At 38.5% G+C, this 5,535-nt stretch overlaps 1 long non-coding RNA gene across 2 annotated transcripts; it reads right to left on the bottom strand.

Annotated features, from left to right (window-relative positions):
* Nucleotides 1-9: 9 nt before the first annotated feature.
* Nucleotides 10-1,365, bottom strand: LOC112465512. 2 transcript variants are annotated; one of them, XR_003042028.1, is made up of 4 exons: nt 1,307-1,365; nt 963-1,147; nt 457-571; nt 10-201 (listed from the first exon to the last, which is right to left on the bottom strand). It is a non-coding gene; the product is annotated as an uncharacterized LOC112465512 (long non-coding RNA). The 2 variants fall into 2 exon arrangements; XR_003042029.1 differs by having other exon boundaries at nt 461-571.
* Nucleotides 1,366-5,535: the final 4,170 nt, after the last annotated feature.

Below are 5,535 nucleotides of genomic sequence, written 5' to 3'. Positions count from 1 at the left end.
CATGTTGTATTTTCCAAATTTTACTTCCAAAACGTAGAAAATACCTTCCAGCCTGTGACACCACGTATACGCCAACAAACCTGCACGGTATCGTTTTCAGAATGCATCGTGACCTTTAGGATGTTAAGTTTGACGTGTGCAAACTTCATACGACAAATGAACCTTAATAGTATCAATTGCTTCGCATAACTCACAAGTCCCCTGCAATATTTTTTAAGCATATTATGAGAAAATGGAAATACTTAATGCTAAAAACTCTCAATTGCTTTGAATACTTAATAAAATTAATTTTTGTTACTTCTCTAATATTGTTGATAAAAATTATATCATAATAATGGATAATAGGGACTCAATTCACAAATATTTTAGCATAATTTGCCTACAATACAAATTGCGCTACAGAACACTTTCTCGTTCTTTTCAACTTTTACAATTTACAAGAAAGCATATACGTACATACATGTGCAATTTTGGATACACCTTCCTTCTTAAAGATCTCTTCGGTATCAGCTTCCTGCGGTCAATATATAACGGCAAAATTGTATACCACGTAGTTGAATATAAAATGTTCCTGCGTGAGAAAACGAGAGAAAAGGAGGACATTTATAATAGGTAATGACACGCGATACAAACCACGCAATAGTGTAAATTCGGGAATGGGGGAAGAAAGAAGGGGTAAAGGAGAAGAAATTCTTACAATTAGAGGCACTCTGTAGCAACTCGTATTATCTAGCACAAGAGGACCTCTTGTGCTAGACAATTATGCCTCAACAGTTTCGGACAATGAGAATTATTATATTTTGAAGATGCGAGATTGTACATTCAAAGCATCTAAGTTAACGAAAGTAAAGTACAATATAAACATACTTCGGAGAAATCTTTATTACGCGATAGTGCCTATCACAACGTGCACATAGATACAGATCACTTTCTCGTTCTCCTAACTTTTACTATATACGTACGTGTGCGATTTTGGATACACCTTCCTTCTTAAAGAAAATCGGCATCAGCTCTCTGCCGTCAATATATATTTCACTATCACTAAGTATCTATGACGCGGCGATGGTCACGACTGTCACTATCTATCTATTTCTAGGTTATCGCTGTATTCCAGCATAATTCGGTCTTTCTTAACAGCTTCATACGTCTGTGATTGAGAAAAAAATCTGATAAGTACCAACTCAATATAATGCAACATATACATATACGAATATGTATATACATTTTAGATAAAAACAGTCAGTAAACTTTTATAAAACAATACTCTTTGAAATAATACAAGCGATAATATAATTTTTATAATTACCTCTCTATATTATATCTTAAATGTGCATGAATTTTCTTCTAACGATATTTGTAATGTCATCAACATTTTACGCTTGTTGAATATATTTGCACCATGAGCACCAATAGCTAATCCCATCATATGTTCTCGAATATTTTAAATTCATCGGTATATCTAAAATAAGACAAATTTTATACATAATGCAAATGTAAAAACAGTAATTATTACTTACGTCTGCTTATATATAATATACGATATATATGTATATAAAATATACGATTACAAAGATAAATCTGTATCAAACATCTATAGTTACTGTAACGTATACCAGATTAGATTTGTACGAGCAAGCAATAAATATTGAAACATTACAAATGACGTTAAAAGATATTAATATGTAAAATATAATTTATATATATTTATATAAATAATCCCACTAACCTCGCGCAACCGATGCCAGCTGTCACATCACACGACACATACATATTTATATATAAAAATAATCCCACTAACCTCGCGCAACCGATGCCAGCTGTCACATCACACGACACATACACATATGTACATACATACACGCACGCGAAACTCGCAGCGCAATCTCGATCGCCGCATCGTATCGACCGCACGCACGCATCGTGCGATTTTTCCATTTATAAAAAAGGCGTGTTACCTGAGTGAATTTCGTTTGTATCGTAAAATTGAAGCCTCCTTTTCCGCGATGCCGATTGGCTATCTCGATTGATTGCCGCGCCGCGTAGCTTGCTTCATCCCGTGAGGGACTGTCATCGCGGAGTGTGGCGAGTTTCGTGCGTGTATAGTGCGTCGTGTGTGTCATGATGTGACAGCTCGCGTCGTGTCGCGAGGTTAATCGTCCCGCGTCGTGTCGCGATTATTATATAATAGCATAATGTTAAAGCTAAATGGCGCGCGCGAAGCGCGCGCGTCTGTAGTGTCTAGTATATATAAAATCTGCTAAAAACAAATCATTCAAAAGCAATTATTAAAAATAAAATTTACCTAAATCTCTTTTACTAATTGTACAGTTTAAATAATAATGAATATATTATTGATAATATTAGATCATTTTACATGTTTGTAACGTCCTAAAACTATTTAAAGTTTTCTTTCTTTTTATTTTTTTCATATATATAATGCAGGTTTATATTTAAATATAAAATTAAGATGCAACGTAAACTGGTATACTTATTGATAAAACGGATTATAAGGTAGTAAAAATCAAATAAAATAGAATAAAAAACACAGCACAAGAAGATCTTGCTGCAAAATTATGAGATAAATTTACTGGCATGCTGTCGGCATACTGCCAACATTTTGCTATGTGGGGTAAAGCAATTGTGAAGCAACACACAGTAACAAACTACGAAGGTAGAAAACGAAAGGTTTCAAGTTTAAATCCTGATCGGGTCTGTTAATTTTTCCGTTTATCCCTCTTGCTGTCCAAAATTTCCTTCCGTATCTTTTCTCCACCCTCACTACACTCCTTGTTTTCACGTATATTTCCATGATTCTCTTTCCCAACCTCTCACTCACCCCTGGTTTTTTCAGACATCTTCCCAAAACCCTCCTGTTCACTGAATCAAATGCCGCCCTTGGATCTACAAAAGCAGCTACTACCTTCTTTTTCCTCTTTAATCGCTTCCCTATCGCATAATTCAGTGTGTAAATGTGTAAGTGTGTAAACCCTCTCCTTTCCATATATACTCTCCCATAACGCCTTTCTTAAACCACTTCCCCCATAACTTTACACTTCATTTCCTATCTCGTCCTCTCCCGCCGCTTTACCTTTTTTCAGCCCTTTCAATATTCTCTCTACTTCCTCCCATCCTATCTTCTTCTCTTTCTCCACTTCTCCCTCCGCCCCCTGCTTTCCCAACTCTCCTTCTCCTAGCCTTCGCTTGTATTCCGTTCCTTCTAACATCTTCCTAAAGTATTTATCCCACTCCTCTAATGTTATTTCCTTATTAATTTCTACCCTTCTTCTCCTTTCCTTGTTTATTACTTCCCACACCTGCTTCTCTGTTCTCGCCTCTCTTGCCTCTTTCAGCAAATTTCTCTTTTTTCTTCCTTTTTCTTCACACTTTTCCTTATACTCCTTTCTTCTCTTATGATCTTCTTTGTGTTTTCTTTCTCTTTTCCAGTCTCTTAATAATTTTTCTATCTCCTCCCTCTTCTTCCTACAGTCCCCATCCCACCCTTTCCTTCTGCCCCTCTTTTTACTCTTCTCACCCTTACTTCTATCTTAATTCTTTTTGTCAACTTTTTGACCTCTTTATCTATTGCCCCCCTACCTATTTCTACCTCCTCCGTCCTTTTTCAAAACTCCTCTCTTGCCTCTTCCGACCAGTCCGTCTTTTCCACCCACCTCTCTTTCTCCGCTATTGTCCCTCTCCTCTCACCACCACCCCCTTTGTCCAACCGTACTGCTATTGATTGGTGATCCGAATCTACCTCACACCTCACCTCTAATCTTGTCACTCTTTCCCAAGCATTTCTATCTCCTATTGCGTAATTGATCACTGTTTCCCCCCTTTCTCCTGTAAAAGTCACCTCCCCCTCCTCATCTTCCTCCATTGCTCCTTCAGCGCTTTTTTTTCTCCTGTTCTCGCATTGAAATCGCCCCTACTATCCATCTCTCCTCTCTCCTTTCCTCCTCTTTTACCGATTTTATCTTACCCATCATCTTGTCCAAGTTGCCGCTTACGTAAACTGTTGCCAATCTCCATTTCTCCTTCTTCCATCTTACTTCTATAATCATTAAACCTCCACCCATTCTTCTTCCTCTTCTAACCTTTCTCTGACTTCCATCATTATTCCACCTATTGCTCTTTCTTTTCTTCCAGTTATTTCTTTCTTTGCACCCTGTATACGCCAGTTGAACTTCTTTGGCACCCTATTCTTTATCTTCTCCCATTCCTCCTGTTTCAGCCACGTCTCCACCAACCCCACGACATCACACTCTTTAATCCTTTCCCAAAACCCTTCCTGTTTTTCCTTCACTCCCGCTACATTCCAAAAGCCTATCTTTAGGCTTCCTTCCTGTTCCTTCCTTTCTTCCTCCCTCCTTAATTCCTTTCTTCCCCCTTCTCTTTTTCACCCCTCTTTTTCCTCTCTTTCACTCCTTTTTACTTTTCTTACTTTACTCTCTCTGACTCCTTTCCCCCCCTCCCCTCAGCCTCACCACCACACTCCCTTTTTTCCTACTCTCCCTCTTCTTTCCGCCCTACCCTCCCATCGTTTTTCCTCCCTTCTCACATCCTCCCTTTTCATTTTTCCGTCTCCCTCTTTTCCACTCTTTCTCTCTTCCTCTGTTCCTTTTTCTTCCCCCTCCTTCTTCTTGTTCCTCTTTCTCATTTCCTCTTCCATCTGTCATGACTTCTTTTTTCTCATCCCAACTCCACCACATCCCCTTTATCGAAATCTTTCCGTACTTTATCCAAGCTTTCCTCCTATTCTTTCTCTCCTTCTCAGCTATCCTCTCCAGGCTCCATTACATTTTTCTTTCCTTCAAGATTATGTCATCCTTTATTCTTTCCATCCTCCCTTTCCACACATTCTTTCTCTGTATTACCTCTCTTTTTCTTACTCTATCTTTTAAACTAACTAAAACCATCTTCTTTTCTTTCCCCGTTTTTCTTCCTATCTCTTTTACCTCCTCTATTCCTCTCTCTACCCCCGTCTCTAGCCATAGCTTCTCTACCGCTCCTTTTAGCCTTCCCTCCTCCACCTCTACCTTTTTCATTACTACATTGTTCCTCCTTCTGTCTCTCTCTTCTAACTCTCTCTACATTTCTAGCTCTCTTACCTTCGCTTCCATTGCTTTATCTTTTTTTCTTATCTCCCACTTTCCTTCCTCCCATCTCTCTCCTTCTCTATACTATCCAGCCTTCCTTTCAACTCTCCTATCTCCTTCAATTCCTCCCTTTCCTTCTGCCATTTCACCTCTCTCTCCTCCACATGCGCCCTCATCTTCCTAATCTCATCTCTTATCATTTCTCTCTCTTTCTTGCTTTCTACTTTCTACCCCTTGCTCTTTTTGTTCTTTTCTTAATTCCCGTATTTCCTCTATCATTTTACTCATTATCCTTATTATCTGTTTTTTCCCTTCTGGCGATATCACCATTTTCCTACTCCTTCTAAACGCCTCTTCCTCTCTCCTCTTCCCCCTTCCGCTCTTTTTTTTTTAATAATCATCTATACTTGCCTCACTACATAAACTCGCACTTCTCTCT

This window comes from Temnothorax curvispinosus, unplaced genomic scaffold (genome assembly GCF_003070985.1).
Source record: "Temnothorax curvispinosus isolate PA1 unplaced genomic scaffold, ASM307098v1 QBEX01015286.1, whole genome shotgun sequence".
In the NCBI taxonomy this organism is placed as follows: domain Eukaryota; kingdom Metazoa; phylum Arthropoda; class Insecta; order Hymenoptera; family Formicidae; genus Temnothorax; species Temnothorax curvispinosus.
The sequence above is the reverse complement of the archived record's forward strand: the minus strand, read 5'-3'. Positions and strand labels throughout refer to the sequence as shown.